A 24,998-nucleotide genomic window follows, 5' to 3' on the forward strand; every position below is an offset into this window, starting at 1 on the left:
GGTTGAAGACTCACCTATTCTCAGCTGCATTTGAATAAAGCACCAAATCCACACTTTTAAGCTTAAATTTCGAAATTTAACTACTGATTTTATCTATTGTTCTGATTTTATCTGTTTTGATTTTATATACTCTTTTGTTTGTTTGTTAATTAGTTTGTTTGTTTGCTTGTTTTGATCAATTTTAAATCATGCTTTTTATTTGTTTTTGTTTGTAATGTCTCTGTAAAGCACTTTGAATCACCTTGTTGTTGAATTGTGCTATACAAATAAACTTGCCTTGCCTTGCCTTGTTGAAACTTCAATCATGAAACTGATCAATGATCGGCTTTTCTCTCGTTTGTTTATTGCGCTAAACAACAGCAGCAGTTTAAGCTTGATCAGCTGTTGTTAGAATTCATTTGATTTTAATTTCTAGTATCAGCTGATGTTTGCTGGAGCCACAGCTGTAAAAAAGGGCTGGTCGAAACCAGGAGATGTCCTTACTGAATCATCAGAGCTGAACTGGTGATGGAGAAACAGGTTTACCTTTTAGGTGACATGGATGAGTTGAAGGGAAGTTATGAACTGTTTCTGAGAGACAACTAACACCAAACTCCTTTTTTTGTGTAGCTGACAGCTGGTAACTGTGCAGGGGCGGATCTAGCACAGCTTTTGCCAGGGGGCCAGGCAGGGCATTAACAGGGAGAGGGGGACACAAAGATATACTTTTCTTTCTTATTCTCATATAGAATATTTAGCTTTTATTAAATAGTTATCTGAATCTTACAACCAAAGTTTGTATAATAATACACAAGATTGGCTGTAGACCATTGTTAATCATTCAGAACACTGTGTAAAAATAACAAAAAACAAAAAGTGAATGCAAAAGTGCATAAATATTTATTTTACGTGTTTGATGTGTGTGGCAGGGCGTGGTCTGCAGTGCCGCTGCAGGGGAGGTGGACCCACCTCAGCGGCATCTGCAATCACGCCTCTCAGGCGTAAAGTCTGTGCTCTCTCGGCTGTTTTTTTTTTTTTGTATGTGTCGGGCTGTGAGATGAAAAGCTACAGCCGGCTGTGTGGGTACAGCAACTATGTGTGAAAAGTGGTCCATAACGTAATGCTTCAGAGCGTGTTCATGCAAACATTGTCGGGTCTGCTTATGAACCTCTGCGCACAGCGTCTGCAAATCGGGGCTGTACGAAGTCACCTCACCTTTACACAAAACTGTAAGCTGTCATCTGTGAGGCACGAGCGGTGTTTGGTTTTACCATAGTTCATGGTGGAGAATGGCTGCTCTGCTGAGTTTTGCTCTCTGTAGCCGTTTGAATGGCAAACTACACTGATTAGCGGTTATGGGAAAAACAACTTCTGAAATTTTCGCTTTCTAGTTAAGTGTGCCTATGCCAAAAGGCACACTTATTACTGTTTCTCGGATTTATTCTTCTTCTTATTATTATTATTCTCCATCTTCCGCCTGAAATTTCGCCACGTAACTAATTATTAATATTTTAGTGAAAATTTTCCCGCGCTTATGTGCCGCACAGTTTTGACACAAGGGTTACATATCATTTTGTGCGGCTGGGTCTGGACTAGTATGCTATGACTTTTGGTGTTTATAACTTTTATAGTTTTTTAAATATTTAGATTTTAGTGCAAATTTTGGCCCATTTCTAGGCCCATGAGAAAGATTCAACTTTTGGCCCCCTAGAAACAGATTTCAAACTTCATTTGTGGTGTGCTGGCTCTCTCTAGTGGTATGTCGGGAGTAGTACAACCTGTTTACCCGTATTTGGATTACCGTAATGACGACAATATCAACGGTGCGCACAGCGTCGCTGCTTTCAGGAGCCATTGGAACTTTTAAGGTTGCGCGAACCATTGAATAGTTACGGTAACCGCAAGGGTGTATGCTTGGTGGAAAACTCCATATCCCACAATTCATAGCACACCTCTACTGAGTCAAACAATGGCGGCTGCCACTTCGTTTAATATATGCCTCTTATTCGTGTTTCTAGGTCACAAAATAAACTTTTAAGATATTTTCAGGTGAGAATGTAGGTGTGTAAACGTCAAATATCTGCTCGTTTTGTCAAAACATCCCATATTAGCAACAGTTTTCTCACGATGTTGCTGCTAGCCGGCTAGCTAGCGTGGCTAGCGCCGCTTCGCTCAAAAGCAGCCGGCCTTGTCTTAAAGTTAAGCGGCTGACACTCGCTTCACCACCCGATCGCTCGCCAAGCGATTGTTTCACACTGGACTTATTTTTCGTTCATATGGGCCGATAATTCATTTATTCATTTTAGTAACGGTATAAACAGTGAAAGGTGGTTGTCCAGATGCTGGTCGATGTGGGAAAAATACCTGAGTTGTTTGGTGGTGGCTAACGCGGAGCTCAATCGTGGATAAGGGAAACCAAAGGCAGGAGCGTGAGGTGGTGGCTGACGCAGAGCTACAACAGAGGGCAGCTAGCCACCGGTGTATGTCTCTTCCCCCTCGTATGCGGGGAAAGAAACATGCGAGGCGGCCGCCGATCGACCGGTGGTGGCTAACGCGGAGCTCAATTGTGGATAAGGGAAACCGAAGGCAGGAGAAGCAGGCGGCTGCCGGTCGGAGCGTGAGGTGAACTGAATTTCAGGTAAGAAGTTATGAACTGCACTCTATTTGGGTCAGATATAAACCGAGTTTAGGTGTAGTTTATTTTCGTTGTGCTGACAGTTACAATAACTCGTACTGCGTGCTAGCTAGCACGACAGAGTTTCTATACAGCTGTGCGCGCTAAGTTACTAATGTTGAACTTTTTGACAGCCTCCCCTATTTTCAGGCGAGAATGTAGGTGTGTAAACTTCAAATATCTGCTCGTTTTATCAAGAAGTCCCATATTAGCAACAGTTCTCTCACGATGTTACTGCTAGCGCCGCATGGCAGCTAGCTGGCTAGCGCGGCTTGGCTGACACCCAGGCTGGCTCACGCTCTCGTTTCACCCCCTAGTCTTTCGTGATGACTCTTGGTTGGCTGCTGGACTTATTTTTCATTTATATGGGCTGGTGATTCATTTATTCATTTTAGTAACGGTAAAAACAGTGAAAGGTTTTGATTAGCGGCGGCATAGGCACACTTAAAATTTCTTCTAAAATTTTCGCTTTAAGCATCCACACTATTGAGTTCCTTCTTGATGTTTCCGTACACTTTTCGCCGTGGATCTACTTCCACAATTTTTGTGCTATTTTCACCGTTCAAATTTTAAACTATTCTGCTATTTCTGCTAATGACGGCTATGTCTTTTGGTATTTTTCACTATTATACTTTTTAAAATATTAAGCTTTTTTCCTTTAATTTGAAATGAATGGGAAACTTCTGCAATTCTGCTAAAATTTGCTTGTTTTTGAAACTTAACTACTTCCTCATATTTTCACCTAGAACAACCATTCAAACTTTAAAATGTTCTCAAATTATTGGGCTATTCAGGTATAAATCAGCTTTTTCAAATCTTTTACCGTTTTACTTTTATGCCTCTTAAAGTTTTGAGTTGCAAAATTGTGATTTTTCACAAAATACATGCGTTGTTATGGTTGCTATGCTCTTGGCTTCCAGTGTGCCACTGAAGGTTTTGCAGTCTTCTCTTCATGTCCGAACAACTGTTTGCTACTTGCTCAATTTTCACTCAACTTCCACAAATTATACAATAAAAGGTAGGTATTTTTGCTGGCTTTCAGGAAATGTCACTATCATTGTTGTGGAATTTATAGAATTTTGGCAAATCTCCTCAGACCAACACAAAGTCGCAAAACTCTCCATAGAAAGTCGATGGAGAGTTTGTTCAAAATCACCGCTTGATTTCTGTAATGAGAGGCATATTCGAATCGTCATATCTCCTTAACGAAGCAAAGTTAAGACATGAGGCTTGTCCCAGTATATCTTCAGACACTCCTGACGCTCACAATTCAAAGAATTTCTTTCTCACCTAGTACCGTTCTGAAATGAGTTGGACTTGTTTGAAGGTAGGAAATTCGTCCTTCGTTCAGATTTCTTCAGATTTCAAACTCTGGAAATGAACCACTTTTTTCTCTCATCATAACTTTTTGTTGGATTTCCACAGAGACCTGAAAATTTCCATGACTGTTCACCAAAGCCTGCTGTCTCTTACGGTGAAAGAATGATATCGATACTCCAAATAGATTTAGAGTTACAAAGCGTTGTTTTAGGGCAAGTCAAGGCAGTTTTTGCTTCGCTCTACTCAGTTATGGTGCATTAGAAGTCAAATATCTTTAATAATTCATATTTTAATGATAAATTGTTAACACTTTAAGATTCCCCCATCTCTTCTGAACAAAACGGTGTAAGAATGACCGGCCTAGCCCCTACGGTTAGGAAATTATGGTCATTTGTTTGAGGGGAGTCGTCACTATGAGAAATAGACTGCAAAAATCCTGTGTCTCTCTGTGCTGCGTGCACCTGTTTTGGCGGGAAAAAGTACACAGCCTCTCTGATTGGTGGATTCAAATTCAGCAGCTCTCAGGCTACTTGACTGAGCTAGAAACTTACTTCTCTCTCCGTATGTGTGTGTGTGTGTGTGTGTGTGTGTGTGTGTGTGAGACAGAGAGAGAGAGAGCGAGAGAGAAAGAGAGCCTTTTAATGGGATGATCTCATTGTAAGATTCAAATTCAATATATTTAGACTGGTTGACTGAATTGGATCTTGTGTGTGTGTCTCTCTGTGCATGTGTGTTTCCTTATGTGTACATATTTGTGATTGTGTGGCTGTTATATATATTTTTTGCTGATTTTTTTCATTTAACAAGTATATTTGAGGGACCCTCAGCATGTTCAGCATTTGTCCATTTTGGTTTTCCAATTTTTCTGTTTAACTTATTACTATTGTGCTAAATCATACTATTTCTGCTATTTTATAAGATTTGTGCTAAATATAGTATTTCTGATTAATTATAGTTTTTCTACCAAATCATATTACAGTATTTTTGCTTTTTTATAGGATTTGTGCTTAACATAGTATTTCTGCTTTTTGTAGGATTTGTGCTTAATATACTGTTTCTGCTTTTTATAGGATTTGTGCTAAATATAGTATTTCTGCCAAATATAGTATTTCTGATTAATTATAGTTTTTCTACCAAATCATATTACAGTATTTTTGCTTTTTTATAGGATTTGTGCTTAACATAGTATTTCTGCTTTTTGTAGGATTTGTGCTTAATATACTGTTTCTGCTTTTTATAGGATTTGTGCGTAATATAGTATTTCTGCCAAATATAGTATTTCTGATTAATTATAGTTTTTCTACCAAATCATATTACAGTATTTTTGCTTTTTTATAGGATTTGTGCTTAATATAGTATTTCTGCTTTTTGTAGGATTTGTGCTTAATATACTGTTTCTGCTTTTTATAGGATTTGTGCGTAATATAGTATTTCTGCTAAATGTAGTATTTATGCTTAATCATACTATTTATATATATTTCTGCCAGGCAGCCAATCCGCTGTGAGGACTCAGACATTCAAATGCACATATCAGGGCCTGCACGGCTTCCCAGCCAGCCAATCATATCTGAGGTCTGCTGTTTCTTCTCTCGTCATATCTCAGCGACGGTTGTACAAAGAGCAATGAAAATACGGTCAAAGTACACCAAAGTCCGCTGATTCACCCAGTACAAGAATTATGCTTCTAGTCCACCTAGTTTTTAAGTTACACAACGTTTTGTAACTCCAAAAAACGGCATTTTTCGCCTCTCACCGCGATCTAATTCTGACTGCTCATCACCCTGTTTTTCAAGGTGCCTGCTCTCTTTCCCAGTGACCCGTGTCATTACCAACTGCGGTAATGACACGGGTCTGCAAACCAAAGGTCGTGGGTTCGATTCCACCTTGGTCAACATGTTTTTTTCACTACAAATTAATACACTATCACAGACCAGTAATTCATATTCATTATTTATTACAATTCTGCAAACTTTTATGATTTTACCAGCTTTTCTAATATGGACCTCACATTCTTGTTAACACTCCATGGCACAAATACTCCCTTTAGGCTCTGTGTATGTCTGTGTGTATCAATATTTCTCCCATTTTAAAGTATTACTCCTCCATAATTGTATTTCTGTTAAATCAAAGTACTTTTACTACATCTTAGTACTTCTGCTCAATCATAGTATTTCTGCTAAAGTATTTCTGACAAATCATGGTTTTTGTGCCAAATCATAACATTTGTGTTATGTTAAAGTATTACTACTAAGTGGAGGAATTTCTGTCATGTTACAGTATATGTGCTGATTACAGTATTTCTGCTAAATCATACTATTTCTACTATATTATATTTTTCTTTCTAAATACAGCACTTCTGCTATATAATTGTATTTCTGCTATGTTATAATATTTGTGCTAAACCAGAGTATTTGTGCTGTATCATAGTATTTCTGCCAAATGATAGTATTTCTGCCAAATGATAGTATTTGTGCTAAAACATAGTATTAATTTAAAATCAAACCAGTGAAAGTGTTAGATCCTTACGAGCACACAGAGGGACAAAATACGTTAGCGTGCTGCCCAACTTCACCACGCTCATATTTATAATCATACGGTTCTTGGAGTGAGTGCATACACTTGTGAAGTTTAGTAACTTCAGGTCACTGCAACAAGCCCAGGTACAGTTTACCGACGGATGGGTACAGGACCTTGAAATGCACCGTGTAGAAAGTAAAGACCATCGTACGTATCATAAGTTTACCAGTCTCACAAATCGTCTTCATAAATACACATTCGTTAACCGTTTATTGATAGGACCTTTGAGCTCAATGGTAATTAATTAGTAGTAGAAATAATTTCTGGTACGCATCACAGAAATGTAGCAGTGACAATAATATTGTATGCTGTAATCGCACTGGGCAATTAGTGATACAAAACAACTGTTTTATCCTGTGAATAAAAGTATATGTTTTTGTCAGTGTACCATGGTAATAACAGAAGCGAAACACAATATTGTGTCAGGACAATTCACTATTCATGCACAATAAACAAAGGAGCATAGCGCGACAATTTCTGTTCAGCGCCAGACTTGCTTGTAACCTATATCACCAATTATGTTAAGAAAAATGACGCATTAACTACAACAGCAGACTGATCTTTGTGGAAATGCTTGGAGCAGACTAACCTGTGAGCTGGAGTGTTCTGGGACGTTATATTTTGTCTTTGAATGGCTGCAATCCAGGCCACCCGTCGCCTCTTTGTTACTTCGGAAACATGGCTCGAACAATTTCTCTTCAGCGACGTAATCCGATAACAACCGATCTCCTTACCCGTCGGCTTCCCGTGGCTGTCATGCGATCGGCTATTGCAGTTAATAATACAACAGCTTCTTGCCATTTTTTGTGTTTCTTTTTATCGCTGTATAACTGATTTCAATTGAAAGCCTGCGTGCGCTAGTACCTCTTGCCACGAGTTCCCAGAATTCTTTGCGGTTTTACCCCTGAGTGACGTCACATTTTCAATCTCTATTGAGATCCTGTTTCTCTTTATTCTTTATCCTTTATTATTCTAGTTGCTCCATTTCTTTGCCGCTTAACTACTCCCTCAGTTTTCAGCCGATTTTCACCGTTCAAACTTTAAACTGTTCTGCTATTTCTGCTTTTGACTGCTATATCTTTTGGTACTTATTACTATTATACTTTTTAAAATATTACACTTTTTTCCTTTAATTTGTCCCATTGAAATGAATGGGAAACTTCCACAATTCTGCTAAAACTTGCTTGTCTTTGAAACTTAACTACTTCCTCATACTTTCACCTAGAAACAAGATGGCGCCGAGTATGGCAGCCTCGTCGCGAGCTCCCCCAAGCAACAGCTTTTTTCTGTGTTTAATTTTACTTTTCCTTCATTTTTTCGCGAGTAGCACATGTCTCCTTGTGTACGACCGACAAACCTTACTGGACATAAAAGACGGTCTTTCTTATAACTTTCCGGAGTTCAAGTTTTGCAACACGGACGCTCCGTTTGCAGACCCCCCATTCATCTCACCTGAGACCCCTTTGTTCTCTGGCCCTGGAGGCTGCAAACGCCGACACAGAGGGAGAAGATCTGGCGTTCTGGTTCGACTGAGACGGCGCACTAACAGACCACCGTTACCCAGTTTATTACTGGCTAATGTGCAGTCTCTGGAGAACAAGCTGTGCGAGCTTCGGGTACGGATCTCATTCCAGCGAGAGATGCGGGACTGCTGTGTGATCTGCCTCACAGAAACCTGGCTATCGGACAAGGTACCGGACTCCGCAATACAACTACCGGGGTTCTCCGTGCATCGCGCGGACAGGTCACAGGATCTTACTGGGAAAAGCAGAGGCGGTGGTGTGTGTTTCATGATCAACAACAGCTGGTGTGATTATGCGAACGTGCACCCGGTCAAATCCTTCTGCTCACCGGACCTGGAGTACCTGATGATTAAGTGCCGGCCATTCTGGCTACCGAGGGAATTTACAGTAGTGATTATTACGGCTGTTTACATTCCCCCACAAGCCGACACTGACCGAGCACTCAGGGAACTGTACAGCGCGATCAGCAGCGAGGAAACCGCACACCCAGAGGCAGCGTTTATCACAGCCGGAGACTTTAATAAGGGAAACCTGAAGAAAGTCTCACCCAAACTCCACCAACACATCCATTTTAACACTCGTGGAGATCGGCTACTCGACCACTGCTACACCTCTTTCCGGGATGCGTACAAAGCCCTCCCCCGCGCCCCATTCGGCCAATCAGATCACCGCTCCATCCTGCTCCTGCCCGCCTACAGGCAGAAGCTGAAACAGGAAGCTCCAACCCGGAGGGCGGTGCACTGTTGGACGGACCAATCGGAGTCTGCGCTGCGGGACTGTTTTGATCACGCGGACTGGGAAATGTTTCACGTGGCTGCTAGGGACATTGATGAATACACAGACTCAGTCTGCGGATTTATCAGGAAATGCGTGGAAGATGTCGTCCCATCCAGAACAGTTAAATCCTTCCCAAATCAAAAACCCTGGATTAACGGAGATGTTCGCGCGGCACGGAGCACCGCCTTTGCCTCCGCGAACACATCGGACTACAAACACGCACATTACCAACTCCTGAAGACGATCAAAGCAGCCAAACGTGAGTACAGGGACAGGGTGGAGCAACAGTTTGACAACCCTCGGAGTATGTGGCAGGGACTAAACACGATCACAGACTTTAGAGGGAAAACCAGCACACCGCAGACCACGGCCTCTCTGTGTGAGGATCTAAACGTATTCTACGCTAGATTCGACACAGCGAACACCATGAAGACCGGACAGTGTGCGCACCGCGGATGACGTCAGTGCGCACACTGTGTCTGAGGAGGATGTGCGGAGGTTCTTCAGGAAGGTGAACGCACGCAAAGCTACTGGTCCGGACGGGATTCCCGGCCGCGTCCTCAAGTCATGCGCGGCTCAGCTGGCTGGAGTGTTCACGCACATCTTCAACCTTTCCCTCTCTCTGTCTGTAGTCCCAGCCTGCCTCAAAATGGCCACCATCGTCCCTGTACCCAAATCCTCCACCATCTCCTCATTGAACGACTGGCGACCTTTAGCCCTGACCCCCATCGTAAGCAAATGCTTCGAGAAGCTGGTCAGGGACTTCATCTGCTCTGCGCTACCCGACTCACTGGACCCTCTACAGTTCGCATACCGCCACAACAGGTCCACTGATGATGCCATAGCCCTGACACTACATACTGCCCTGTCACACCTGGAGAAGAGAGACACGTATGTGAGAATGCTGTTTGTAGATTACAGCTCAGCATTCAATACCATCGTTCCCTCAAAGCTGGACAGGAAACTGCAGGATCTAGGACTGAGCAGCTCCCTCTGCAGCTGGATCCTTAGCTTCCTGTCTGACAGACGCCAAGTGGTCAGACTGGGCAGCATCACCTCATCCCCCGTCACACTGAACACTGGTGCTCCACAGGGGTGTGTACTGAGCCCTCTCCTGTACTCACTCTACACCTACGACTGCACGGCTACTAACAACTCCAACATCATTGTGAAGTTTGCGGACGACACTACAGTGGTGGGTCTTATCACCAACAGTGATGAGACAGCTTACAGGGAGGAGGTCAGCGCCCTGACCCACTGGTGTCAAGACAACCATCTCACCCTCAACGTCGCAAAGACAAAGGAGTTGATAGTGGACTTCCGGAGGTGCAGAGAAGTACACACCCCCATCACCATCAACGGCGCTGCTGTGGAAAGAGTGAGCAGCTTCCGGTTCCTTGGCGTACATCTGGCTGAGGATCTTACGTGGTCAGTACACACAAACAAAACAGTGAAGAAGGCGCAGCAGCGCCTCTTCTTTCTCAGGAGACTGAAAAGATTCGGCATGAGCCCCCGCATCCTCAGGACCTTCTATCACTGTGCCATTGAGAGCATCCTCACTGGATGCATCACCACCTGGTATGGCAACAGCACTGCCTACAACTGCAAAGCTCTCCAGCGAGTAGTGCGGTGCTCTGAACGGATAATTGGAGGTGAGCTTCCCTCCCTCCAAGACATCTACAGGAAGCGGTGCCTGAGGAAAGCGGGGAGGATCATCAAGGACTCCAGTCACCCCAGCCATAAACTGTTCAGACTACTTCCATCAGGAAGGAGGTTCTGCAGCATCCGGTCCCGAACCAGCAGACTGAGAGACAGCTTTTTCCATCAGGCCATCAGACTGCTGAACACTTCATAGACACCTCAGCTTCACTACTGGAACTTTAACATTATGCACTCCATACTGTACAGTAATGCCACTGTTTTGCACATGTCTCACTCTGTATATTTTATTTTATATATTTTATTTATTGTTTACTCTATTTAATTTGTAAAATATGTGTACACACACACACACACACACACGTAGAAAAATATTTAGTATACACATCCAGAAATGCATATACTATTATATATTGTACATATATTTATTAGTTTCAGATGTAGCCATTCTTGTATTTCGCTTGTTTACATTATTGTATTTTGCACAACTCTGTTGCTTGTGAAGCTCGCACACAAGAATTTCACTCACATGTGCTGTACCAATGTACCTGCACATGTGATGTGACAATAAAAGTGATTTGATTTGATTTGATTTGAAACTCCATTCAAACTTTAAAACGTTCTCAAATGATTGGGCTATTCCTGTGTGATTCAGCTTTTTCATATCTGTTACCGTTTTCATTTAATGCCTCTTTAAGTTCTCAGTTGCAGCTTTGTGATTTTTCAGAAAATACATGTGTTGCTATGGTTACTATGCAATTAACTCAGAGTGGACAGTGAAACTTTGCGAATTTTCTCTTCATGTCCAAACAACTTCTTGCTACTCGCTCAATTTCCACTCAACTTCCTCAAATTATACATCAAAACGTAGGTATTTTTGCTGGCTTTCAGATAACACAATGTCTGAAAACTCTCAATAGAAAGTGAATGGGGACTTTGTTCAAAATCACAGCTGGAACTCTAAAATGAGAGGCATTTTCAAATCGTCATCTCTAATTAACGAAGCAAAGTTAAGACACGAGGCTTGTGCCAATTCATCTTCAGACAATGCTGACACTCACGGTCTAAGCAGTTTTTGCAGTCATCTTACCGTTGAGCCATAAATTACGTTTGTTTGAGGGGTGGAAATCTGTCCTCCTCTCAGTTTTCAAACTCCGAAAATGAAGCCGTTTCTTCTCTCGTCATATCTCCATGACGGAGTTACAAAGAACTATGTAAATCGCAGTCAAAGTTCACCAAAGTCCGCTGATTCACCCAGTGCAAGAATTATGCTTCTATCCCACCTAGTTTTTGAGTTACACGACGTTTTGTAACTCCAAAAAACGGCGTTTTTCGCCTCTCACCGCGATCTAATTCTGACTGCTCATCACCCTTTTTTCCAGCCGCTTGCTCTCTTTGCCAGTGGCAATGAAATGAAACAGATCTTCCGACCAAAGTTCATGGGTTCAATTCCACCTTGGCCCACATGTTTTTTTCACTACAAATTGATACACTATCACAGACCAGTAATTCATATTGATAATTTATTACAATTCGGCAACATTTTATGATTTTGGCAGCTTTTCTAATATGGACCTCAGATTCTTGTTAACGCTCCATGGCAGAAATACATACAAGTACACAGCCTGATGAAGCAGACAGAAGCACTACCTCTGATTGGTGGACTGAAATTGAGCAGAACCAGGTTGTTCTGCCTTTTTTCACTAGAAAGTTCAGTGTTTTCTCAACCTCTTCTGCTGTTTTTAATAAGAAATTTCAGCTTTTTCACCTTTTTTCAGTTATATGAGAACCAGTTTGGCTCAATGAGATGAGTTTGAGATGAAATTCTGCTGATTTACCTCTTTTCTGACAAATTTTCAACCATTTCAACTCTTATCAGCATAATTCTCAGCAGCTTCTGCTCTTTTCAGCAGAATTCTGCTCATTCACCTCTTTTCAGCAGAAATTCTGCTGATTCACCTCTTTTCAGCAGAAATTCTGCTGATTCACCTCTTTTCTGCAACGTTTTTAGCCTTTTCACCTCTTATCAGCACAATTCTCTGCCTCTTCTGCTCATTTCAGCACAATTGTCAGTCTCTCCACTCTTTCTTTGTGAGAATGAGTTTGGCTCAGCGAGCTAAATAAGCTAAATAGCTGCCATTAGCTCAGGAGGGCCAGGTTCGAATCCTGCTCAGGGCAACTTTTTTTTGTTTGTTTTTTTCTTCATTCAACTTTTTCAGCTTTTTTCAGCCGACATCTTCAGCATTAAGGCATCCACACAGCATTTTCGTAGGAATTGCAAATTTTTCTAGTTGGGTGGATGCCGTAGGCATCCACACTATTGAGATCCTGTTTCTCTTTATTCTTTATCCTTTATTATTCTAGTTGCTCCGTTTCTTTGCCGCTTAACTACTCCCTCAGTTTTCAGCCGATTTTTACCATTCAAACTCTAAACTGTTCTGCTATTTCTGCTTTCGACTGCTATATCTTTTGGTACTTATTACTATTATACTTTTTAAAATATTACACTTTTTTCCTTTAATTTGTCCCATTGAAATGAATGGGAAACTTCTACAATTCTGCTAAAACTTGCTTGTCTTTGAAACTTAACTACTTCCTCATACTTTCACCTAGAAACTCCATTCAAACTTTAAAACGTTCTCAGATGATTGGGCTATTCCTGTGTGATTCAGCTTTTTCATATCTGTTACCGTTTTCATGTAATGACTCTTTAAGTTTTCAGTTACAACTTTGTGATTTTTCAGAAAATACATGTGTTGCTATGGTTGCTATGCAATTAACTCCCACTGCACACTCGTCCGTTCTGAATTTTCTCTTCATGTCTGAACAACTCCTTGCTACTCGCTCAATTTCCACTCAACTTCCACAAATTATACATCAAAACGTAGGTATTTTTGCTGGCTTTAAGACAGTGTCACTATAATTATTGTGAGAGTTACGTTTTTTTCACAATTTGCCTCGAAGTGACACATGGTCTAAAAACTCCCCATTCAAAGTCTATGGGGAGGTTGTGAAACTCAGAGCTGAAATACTGAAACTGAAGGCATTTTCAAATCGTCATATCTCCTTAACGAAGCAAAGTTAAGACATGAGGCTTGTCCCTGTATATCTTCAGACACTCCTGACACTCACAATTCAAGAATTATTTTCTCACCTATTACCGTTCTGAGATGAGTTAGACTTGTTTGAGGGGTGGAAATCTGTCCTCCTCTCATTTTTCAAATTCCGAAAATGAAGCCGTTTCTTCTCTCGTCATATCTCCGCGACGGAGATACAAAGAGCTATGTAAATCGCAGTCAAAGTACACCAAAGTCCGCTGATTCACCCAGTGCAAGAATTATGCTTCTATCCCACCTAGTTTTTGAGTTACACGACGTTTTGTAACTCCAAAAAACGGCGTTTTTCGCGTCTCACCGCGATCTAATTCTGACTCCTCATCACCCTTTTTTTCAAAGCGCCCGCCCCCTTAGAGGTGGCGCGATTGGTAATGACACCGCTCTTCAGACCAGAGGTCGTGGGTTCGATTCCACCTTGGCCCACATGTTTTTTTTTTAACTACAAATTTATACACTATCACAGACCGGTAATTCATATTGATAATTTATTACAATTCTGCAAAGTTTAATGATTTTAGCAGCTTTTCTAATATGGACCTCAGATTCTGGTTAACAGTCTATGGCAGAAATACATACAAGTACACAGCCTGATGAAGCAGACAGAAGCAGTACCTCTGATTGGTTCCGCAGTTTCACCTCTTATCAGCACAAATCTCACCCTCTTCTGCTGTTTTCACCTCTTTTCTGCTAATTTGAGCTTCTGTTCCACAGTGCACTCAGCCTCTTCTGCTGTTTTCATTAGAATTTTAAGCTTTTCCACCTTTTTTCAGTTACGTGAGAACCAGTTTGGCTCAATGAGTAGCTGAAAAATATCAGCCTCTTCTGCTGTTTTAGCAGGATTTCAGAGTTCAGCTTTTTCACTTGTTTTAAGCACAAATTTCAGTTTCTTTACCTCATTTCACAACAAAGTTCTTCCTCTTCACCTCTTTTCTGCTAATTTGAGCTGCTGCTCCACAGTGCACATTTTCCCTCTCATCATATCTTTGCTTGTGACCAGAACTCATTTGGCTCAGAGGGTAGGGCATCTGTCGTGAGACCCGGTGGCAGAGGTTCGAATCCTACCTGTGACAGCTGCTACACATGTTCACTGCTTGCATGCGCTCTGCTTTCTTGACACTCTCCAGTGTGTCATTACACATACAGCCATCTTCAGCAAGCACTTCTGCTTCTACACTTCTTTTCAACTCGGCTTTTTGCTTCTTTACCTCTTTTCAGCAGAAATTATTCCTCTTCACCTCTTTTCTGCTAATTAGAGCTCCTGCTCCACAGTGCACTTAGCCTCTTCTGCTGTTTTCATTAGAATTTTAAGCTTTTCCACCTTTTTTCAGTTACGTGAGAACCAGTTTGGCTCAGTGAGTAGCTGAAAAATATCAGCCTCTACTACTGTTTTAGCAGGATTTCAGAGTTCAGCTTTTTCACTTGTTTTAAGCACAAATTTCAGTTTCTTTACCTCATTTCACAACAAAGTTCTTCCTCTTCACCTCTTTTCTGCTAATTTGAGCTTCTGCTCCACAGTGCACATTTTCTCTCTCATCATATATTTGCTTGAGACCAGAACTCATTTGGCTCAGAGGGTAGGGCAGCTGCCGTGAGACCCGGGGGCAGAGTTTCGAATCCTACCTGTGACAGTTGCTACACATGTTCCCTGCTTGCATGCGCTCTGCTTTCTTGACACTCTCCAGTGTGTCATTACACATACAGCCATCTTCAGCAAGCACTTCTACACCTCTTTTCAACTCATCTTTTTGCTTCTTTACCTCTTTTCAGCAGAACTTCTTCTGATTCACCTCTTTTCTGCTAAATGTTTAGCCTTTTCACCTCTTATTAGCACAATACTAAGCAGCTTCTGCTAATTTCACCAGAATTGTCAGTCTCTCCACCTCTTCTTTGTAAGAATCAGTTTGGTCCAGTAAGGTGAGACGCCGCCTATAGATCAGAAAGGCCAGGTTCGAATCTCGCTCAGGGCAATGTTTTTTGTTTTTTCAACTTTTTCTGCTTTTTTCAGCAGAAATCTTCAGCGTAAGGCATCCACACAGCATTTTCGCAGGAAATGCAATTTTTTCTAGTTCTAGTTATTTTCCTTTTTCCGCCTGAAATTTTGCAGCGTAACTCATCCCACAGTTTTGACACAAGCTTCAGATATGTTATATCATTTTGTGCGGCTGCATCAGGAATGGTGTGCTATGACTTTTGGTGTTTATTACTTCTATAGTTTTTTAAAATGAATATTTTAATGCAAGTTTTTGCCCATTGAAATGAATGGGAAGGAAAGTGAAACTTAACTTGAAACGAAAGTGAAACTTAATTTGTGGTGTGTTGGCTCACTCACTTAATTTGTGGTGTGTTGGCTCACTCTAGTGGTATGCCAGCAGTAGTACGGCCTGTCTACCCTTATTTGGATTTTTTTTTTGTAGCCGTATAAATGGCAAACTACATAGGCACACTTAAAATTTCTTCTGAAATTTTTGCTTTCTAGTTATTATTATTATTAAGTGTGCCTATGCCAAAAGGCACACTTATTACTATTGCTCGGATTTATTATTCTTATTATTATTATTATTATTTTCCTTTTTCAGCCTGAAATTTCCGCGCGTAACTCGCCCCACAGTTTTGAGACAAGGTTCACATATGTTATATCATTTTGTGCGGCTGGATCAGGAATGGTATGCTATGACTTTTGGTGTTTATTACTTCTATAGTTTTTTAAATATGAATATTTTAGTGAAAATTTTCCCACGCTCATGTACCGCACAGTTTTGACACAAGGGTTACATATGTTATATCATTTTGTGCGGCTGGGTCTGGACTACTATGCTATGACTTTTGGTGTTCATAACTTTTATAGTTTTGTAAATAATTACATTTTAGTGCAAATTTGCCTTAAAACTCCACATCCCACAATGCTTTGCCTTAAAACTCAATATCCCACAATGCATAGCACGCCTCTACCGAGTGAAGCAATGGCGGCCACCATTTCGTTTTATATGTGTTTTATTAGTGTTTCTAGGTCGCAAAATAAACTTTTAAGCCATTTTCAGGCGAGGATGTAGGTGTGTAAACTTCAAATATCTGCTCGTTTTATCAAGAAGTCCCATATTAGTTCTCTCACGATGTTACTTCTAGCGCCGGATGGCAGCTAGCCGGCTAGCTGGCTAGCGCGGCTTGTGTGACACCCAGGCCGGGCCGGCTGACACCCAGGCCGGCTGACACCCAGGCCGGCTCACGCTCTCGTTCCACCCCCTAGTCTTTCTTGATGACTCTTGGGTTGGCTGCTGGATTTATTTTTCATTTATGTGGGCTGGTGATTCATTTATTCATTTTAGTAACGGTAAAAACAGTGAAAGGTGGTGGATTGTCCAGATGCTGTTCGATGTGGAAAAAATGACAGAAAGGAGATGGGGAAAAAGAGAGACGCGAGGCGGCCGCCAAGCGACTGGCCCTGGCTTACACCGAGAGCGGTTCTCTGTCTGGTTTCACCCCCCTCACCCTCACGCCGCCGGTACGAGTGTCCGGTGAACTGAATGTCAGGTAAGACGTTATGTATATTTCCGTTGTGCTGACTTTTTACATCAGTTACAATAAGTCATACAGCTGGGTGGGTGCTGTGTTACTGATGGTGAAAACTTTATTGTATTCATAAGGTTAATTATTGGGTTGCCAACCGCCCCGTGCAAACGGAATCGTCCCGCATTCAGAGAAAATATTACGCGTTTCTTAGCGTTGAATATGGTGTGCAATATGACATTGAGTACAATGCTGCTAAAAGTGCTGTTTTGATATGTAGAACCAAGCAGGATAAACAGCTAAATTTCACTTTGTTTAAACTGGCACAAAAAACTCTTGAAGTTCATAAAAAGGTGAAATACCTCGGTCACTTTATTACTGAGCAAATGAATGATGATGATGACATATACAGACAACGATGTAAGCTCTATGTGCAGGCAAATACTATTGCACGCAAATTCAGCTTTTGTTCACTTCCAGTTAAAGTGGCTTTGTTTAAAGCGTATTGCACACCGCTATATACTGCCCCCGTGTGATCATCTTACAAACAATGTAGCATGCAGAAGCTGCATGTTGCATATAATGATGCAATGAGAATCCTTTGCAGGATACCTAGAAGTGGTAGTGCCAGCCAGATGTTTGTAGCTGTGGGTATCTGGACTTTTAAAGCACTTTTAAGAAAGTTAATGTTCAATTTTAGAGAACGACTGGATGGTTCGAGTAACAGTATAATTTTAGCACTTACAGATCTGACAGTGAGTGGTTCCCGTTAGTCATCCAGTCTCAGAAAGCACTGGTTAAAGTGTTTGTGTACTTATTGATTTATTTTAAGTAATTGTGTTTTATGTATATTATGGTTTTATATTTTTACTAATGTTTTATATACTTATTTATATACATATATTTAATGGTTTATACCTTGTGTTGTGTGTGTGTGTGTGTGTGTGTGTGTGTGTGTGTGTGTGTGTGTGTGTGTGTGTGTGTGGGAGTTGTGTGTGTGTTTCTTGTCTTGTTTTTATGGACATGAAGTCTGCCAATAAAGATTGAATTGAATTGAGCTGAAAAGGAACACAGTTGGTCCCGTACTTCAGGTAGAATGGAAGAAGACACAAAGCTGGATTTATTCTGTCGTTACTAAGCCTCCCCTGTCATTCTCTCGCCTGTTGCAACTTCAATCGTGAAACTGATCAATGATCGGCTTTTCTCTCGTGTGTTTATTGCGCTAAACAACAGCAGCAGTTTAAGCTTGATCAGCTGTTGTTAGAATTCATTTGATTTTAATTTCTAGTATCAGCTGATGTTTGCTGGAGCCACAGCTGTAAAAAAGGGCTGGTCGAAACCAGGAGATGTCCTTACTGAATCATCAGAGCTGAATTGGTGATGGAGAAACAGGTTTACCTTTTAGGTGACATGAATGAGTTGAAGGGAAGTTATGAACTGTTTCTGAGAGACAACTAACACCAAGCTCCTTTTTTTGTGTAGCTGACAGCTGGCAACTGTGCAGGGGCGGATCTAGCACAGCTTTTGCCAGGGGGCCAGGTAGGGCATTAACAGGGAGAGGGGGACACAAAGATATACTTTTCTTTCTTACTCTCATATAAAATATTTAGCTTTTATTAAATAGTTATCTGAATCTTACAACCAAAGTTTGTATAATAATACACAAGATTGGCTGTAGACCATTGTTAATCATTCAGAACACTGTGTAAAAATAACAAAAAACAAAAAGTGAATGCAAAAGTGCATAAATATTTATTTTACGCGTTTGATGTGTGTGGCAGGGCGTGGTCTGCAGTGCCGCTGCAGGGGAGGTGGACCCACCTCAGCGGCATCTGCAATCACGCCTCTCAGGCGTAAAGTCTGTGCTCTCTCGGCTGTTTTTTTGTATGTGTCGAGCTGTGAGATTAAAAGCTACAGCCGGCTGTGTGGGTACAGCAACTATTTGTGAAAAGTGGTCCATAACGTAATGCTTCAAAGCGTGTTCATGCAAACATTGTCGGGTCTGCTTATGAACCTCTGCGCACAGCATCTGCAAATCGGGGCTGTACGAAGTCACCTCATCTTTACACAAAACTGTAAGCTGTCATCTGTGAGGCGCGAGCGGTGTTTGGTTTTACCATAGTTCATGGTGGAGAATGGCTGCTCTGCTGAGTTTTGCTCTCTGTAGCCGTTTGAATGGCAAACTACACTGATTAGCGGCGGCATAGGCACACTTAAAATTTCTTCAGAAATTTTCGCTTTCTAGTTATTATTGTTATTATTATTCTTTTCTTTAATTCAATTCTTTTATTCAATTGTAGTTACTCTAACAACTGTTGCTGAAACGCGGGTGAATAGTTCCTCGGTTTAGGGTGGACCTGTTCCAAGAAGAGGGCGGAAGTATTTTTGGGGTCAAGGGATGCCTGTATGTTCTTACACAGGCTGGGGTGTGGGAAGGGTTGTTCTCTCAAATCGGTAAATTCTCAACATGGTACAATGCTTTTTGTTTTTGTTTTTTTTTGTTTTTTTTAATATATGTATTTATTTACTAGTACAGCTTTAACATAAGTGAATATATATAGCAGAAGTCTTGATTGACTTTGTTTCTTGGAACTGTAGAGGTCTGCGTAAGTTAGCAAAAATAAAACAAGTCATTAGTAGGACTAAGAAATTAAAAGCCAAAATTGTGTTTCTACAAGAAACTCATATGCTAGGCAGTGAGACAAATAGAATGAAACATAGATGGCCAGGTCAAATCTTTTCAGCGCCTTACTCCTCCAATTCCAGGGGCGTTATGATAATGATTCACAAATCTATACCCTTTCATGTTGAGCATGTGCTTAAGGATTCTAATGGGCGTTTATTAATACTACAAGGTAACTTACTATCTACCAGACTAAATTTAATTAATATTTATGGCCCAAACACCATTATGGGGCGATCGTGGCTCAAGAGTTCGCAGTTTGCCTTGTAATCAGAAGGTTGCCGGTTCGAGCCCCGGCTTGGACGGTCTCGGTTGTTGTGTCCTTGGGCAAGACACTTCACCTACTGCCTACTGGTGTTGGCCAGAGGGGCCGATGGCGCAATATGGCAGCCTCGCTTCTGTCAGTCTGCCCCAGGGCAGCTGTGACTGCAACTGTAGCTTGCTTCCACCAGTGTGTGAATGTGAGAGTGAATGAATAGTGGAATTGTAAAGCGCTTTGAGGGTCTTGAAAAGCGCTATGTAAATGCAATCCATTATTATTAACCCAAACTTTTATAGCAATTTATTTCTTAAAATTTCAGATTTACAAGGTAAATGTATAATTGCTGGGGACTTAAATTGTGCTTTGAATTCACAGAAGGATAAATCATCAGGCATGGATAACACTCATAATAGAACACAAAAGGTGATCAAACAATTTATGAAGGAGTTAAATATAACTGATATATGGCGAGATCAAAATCCAACCAAATTACAATATTCTTGCTGGTCAGGTACACACAAAGTGTATTCCAGAATAGATTACTTTTTGGTATCAACTGAGCTGGCTCATTATATAAAAGATTGCCAGTATAAGGAAATAATAATATCTGACCATGCAGCCGTTACTTTGACTTTCATAGAGCCAAAACTAATCAAAACTTGAATTGAATGGAGGTTTCAACTGAAGTGGATGCAGGACAAACAGTTTCTTGAGTTTTTAAGCAAATTAATGAATACTTTGAGCACAATTCAAATCAAACTTTGGCAAATGTGAGATGGGAAGCCTTCAAGGCATACTTAATAGGGCATATCATAAGCTATTCTAGTAAGAAAACAAGAGAAAGAAACCAAAAGATAAAATATCTGGAAGAAAAAATAAAAATGTTATAAAAGACCAGCTTTCAATCAGGCCAAAATAATGAGAACAATGTAAAATAATTATTGTTATTGAGAACGCAATATAACGAAATTACAAGCGAAAAAGCTGCTATAAATCTATTGAGATTAAAGCAACAATTCTTTGTCCAAGGTGAAAAACCCAGCAAACTCCTGGCTTGGCGTATAAAACAGCGGGAATCTGAAAAGGCAATTACAAAACTTGAAACTTCAAATGAAAATATCATAGTAGACCCATTAGAGATAAACAATGCATTTAAAGTGTTTTATGAAACCCCAAGCTCACTTTTTCACCAGTTTTGCTGGTCACATTCACCACTAGATGGTGCCACAGGGAATAGAGAAGAATGAAATGCTCAGATTCCAATACACTGTGCAAAAATACCATTTTGTAGGTGTCAAACAATGTCATCGCTGGCAGTTTTTGTGGACTAAAGAAATGTGAAAGAATTATGTGTTTTTGTGACAGGTTGCTAGTATCTAAAGATGTAGTTTAAAACTGGTACTTTGCTGTTGTCTGTTAACAGCAGCAGTGGTTCATCCTTTGAATTAGGTCATTTTATAATGCTTGAATGATTCATAGATCAGTGTTTAGAGGCTTAGGGAAAAAAAACAAATTTTCTGAAAATGGTCATGGTTGTATTCTGACTGTGAGTTAAAGAAACTTTAACATGATGATGCCTTCCTTGTGAGGTTAATGAATGCTGGGGAAAAAAAAGGTCATGCAGGTTTTTACAAGTCATCAAGTGCAAAAAAAGAGGACAGTTGGTCACCCTAGAGTTGGTCTGAAACTGGAAGGCTGAGCAACAGACAGTCTATGAGCCCCAAAGCCAAGTCCAAGGACCTTAAATGTTCAGGAACATTTAAGATGATAGAAGGTTATTGGCTGTTGACCCTGATTCTGCTGCCGAGAACCAAATTTGTTTGCATGAGAAGCAGGCTGCAGTGGTGGGTGACAGGCTGGTGATGGAGCTGGCGAGTGGGTGGCCAATCCACCCTCAAGCGAAGGAGAATCAGCTGGTGAGCAGAATTGCTATACTGGTGAAGATGGTGAGCTGCAGACAGCAGGTGAAGTTAGAAAATGGGGTGTAGAATCCTGAGTGGTTGTTATTATTTTGACCATCCATTCACCCATAAGGTCCTTCACTGCTTTAGAATAAAGTGAATTAGCAAGGATTTCTTCATGGTTACCTCTGCATCCTTCTACATACCTAGCTTCAGAATATTCTGAACTCGAGTCTAAAAGAGTCTCCTGAAACATTATGATTAAGCAAACTATATTATTAAAGTTCTTCATGACTGGGCCAAGTGTCCTCTTTTTTGGAAATCAAAATATGATCACCCTAATGTTGCTGCTTCATGGCCAGTCTAACCCTGTCACTGTACATTTGGTATTTTCACAGATTCTTTTTCTAATCTTTGGAAAGGGAAGAGATTAGAGAGAGAAATTGGCATGCCTTGGCCAGTGATATCTCATCTCTATGTTCCAAATACAAATCCTCTTGCACAAGTAAAAAAAAATCATAAAACCACTTTGTCGGTTCACCGTGTTTGCCGTGTAGTAGTGGTTCCTCTGGCATTACTTGCTGCATTTTCTAATTGTGGACCCTCAGGACAGAATCTTCAGATGATGTCTTCTGCTCATCGCAACAACTAGAGGGAAAAGCAACCTCAAATGTTCAGGCACCCTCTTTTATGCTCTTTTGCCTACCCCTTCCTCTCCTTCTGTCTATCCTATCCAGTCCTTGTTCTAAGTATAATCACCCAATGTCCAGCCACATCCTATCATCCTATCCATTTTCAACCTTTTGCCTACTTTTAACTAAGGCAAATTACTTACTTCATTGAAATAATATCATTATGTTTTACTACTAACCCGATGTTTGCCTACTGGTGGTGGTCAGAGGGCCCGGTGGCACCAGTGTCCGGCAGCCTCACCTCTGTCAGTGCGCCCCAGTGCAGTTGTGGCTACAATGTAGCTTGCCATCACCAGTGTGTGAATGATTGACTGTCATTAGGGACTAAGTAAAGCGCTATACAAATGCAGACCATTCGCAGCCTATTTACACCTCTACAAACACCTTACAATAATCAACAAAAACTACCACAAATCCACTACAAACTGGACGTTGGAGCAATATTCTTATTTGCACACTCCGTCACATAGTTCTGAACACACACCTAAATTATATTATATTTGCACATTTTGCATTTTGCACATGTCTTTGTTATGTCTCGTCAATAATATCCTGACTATAACTTGAAACTGGTATTCAATACCTACTGCACATTCCACTTTGTATTGTCTCTGTCCTGTCTTTGTTTATCTTTATTTATCGTACAGTTAATATTGTATAGTTACCAGTGTTGGGGAGTAACGGAATACATGTACCGCCGTTACATATTTAAAATACAAAATATGAGTAACTGTATTCCGTTACAGTTACCGTTTAAAAGGGTGGTATTCAGAATACAGTTACTTTGTTGAAATAAATGGATTACTTCCCTGTTTCATTTTGTCGCGGGTCAGGACTGTTTGGGTTTTGTTTGACAGCTACGTTCTTTTGTTCCAGGCGGCAGCGTTACGGTTGCCATGGTTACAGGGCGACGCTCTCTCTCTCTGCGACTGTGTGTTTCCTGGGAGAGAGAGCGCCTTTTCGTTGTTGTTGTTGTTGTGCTAAGCTAACAGGCAGAACGGTACAAGCAAAGCTCTAAAGAATGTAGCATCATGGGCAGTGTAGTCCGTGTTGCAGGGAGAATGGACTGCCATACAAGTTATGGGTCTGTGAGCGAGGAGGGAGAAAAAGGGGAGTGGAAAGGTACGAGTTGTCATCGAGGAAAAACGTGAGCTGGAAGCATGTAATGTTATGATTCAAGATGACGCCGAGCATGGCAGCCTTGTCGCGAGCTCCCCCAAGCAACAGCTTTTTTCTGTGTTTAATTTTACTTTTCCTTCATTTTTTCGCGAGTAGCACATGTCTCCTTGTGTACGACCGACAAACCTTACTGGACATAAAAGACGGTCTTTCTTATAACTTTCCGGAGTTCAAGTTTTGCAACACGGACGCTCCGTTTGCAGACCCCCCATTCATCTCACCTGAGACGCCTTTGTTCTCTGGCCCTGGAGGCCGCAAACGCCGAGGCAGAGGGAGAAGATCTGGCGTTCTGGTTCGACTGAGACGGCGCACTAACAGACCACCGTTACCCAGTTTATTACTGGCTAATGTGCAGTCTCTGGAGAACAAGCTGTGCGAGCTTCGGGCACGGATCTCATTCCAGCGAGAGATGCGGGACTGCTGCGTGATCTGCCTCACAGAAACCTGGCTATCGGACAAGGTACCGGACTCCGCAATACAACTACCGGGGTTCTCCGTGCATCGCGCGGACAGGTCACAGGATCTTACTGGGAAAAGCAGAGGCGGTGGTGTGTGTTTCATGATCAACAACAGCTGGTGTGATTATGCGAACGTGCACCCGGTCAAATCCTTCTGCTCACCGGACCTGGAGTACCTGATGATTAAGTGCCGGCTATTCTGGCTACCGAGGGAATTTACAGCAGTGATTATTACGGCTGTTTACATTCCCCCACAAGCCGACACTGACCGAGCACTCAGGGAACTGTACAGCGCGATCAGCAGCGAGGAAACCGCACACCCAGAGGCGGCGTTTATCACAGCCGGAGACTTTAATAAGGGAAACCTGAAGAAAGTCTCACCCAAACTCCACCAACACATCCACTTTAACACTCGTGGAAATCGGCTACTCGACCACTGCTACACCTCTTTCCGGGATGCGTACAAAGCCCTCCCCCGCGCCCCATTCGGCCAATCAGATCACCGCTCCATCCTGCTCCTGCCCGCCTACAGGCAGAAGCTGAAACAGGAAGCTCCAACCCGGAGGGCGGTGCACTGTTGGACGGACCAATTGAAGTCTGCGCTGCAGGACTGTTTTGATCACACGGACTGGGAAATGTTTCACGTGGCTGCTAGGGACATTGATGAATACACAGACTCAGTCTGCGGATTTAT

The 24,998-nt window shown here is 41.6% G+C and overlaps 1 long non-coding RNA gene across 1 annotated transcript in view; it reads right to left on the reverse strand.

The window, feature by feature from the left end:
* The window catches only part of LOC146550613 (uncharacterized), a 33,692-nt gene extending 18,010 nt beyond the window's left edge, over window positions 1-15,682 (reverse strand). The window contains exon 1 of the long non-coding RNA XR_014890142.1: window positions 13,664-15,682. This is a non-coding gene — a long non-coding RNA (uncharacterized LOC146550613). The remainder of the gene's footprint in view (window positions 1-13,663) is intronic.
* Between the last annotated feature and the right edge of the window lie 9,316 nt (window positions 15,683-24,998).

Source organism: Mchenga conophoros, linkage group LG20, assembly GCF_057382185.1.
Source record: "Mchenga conophoros isolate Kocher_MC1m ecotype Shallow Benthic linkage group LG20, M_conophoros_male_GT1.1, whole genome shotgun sequence".
NCBI lineage: Eukaryota > Metazoa > Chordata > Actinopteri > Cichliformes > Cichlidae > Mchenga > Mchenga conophoros.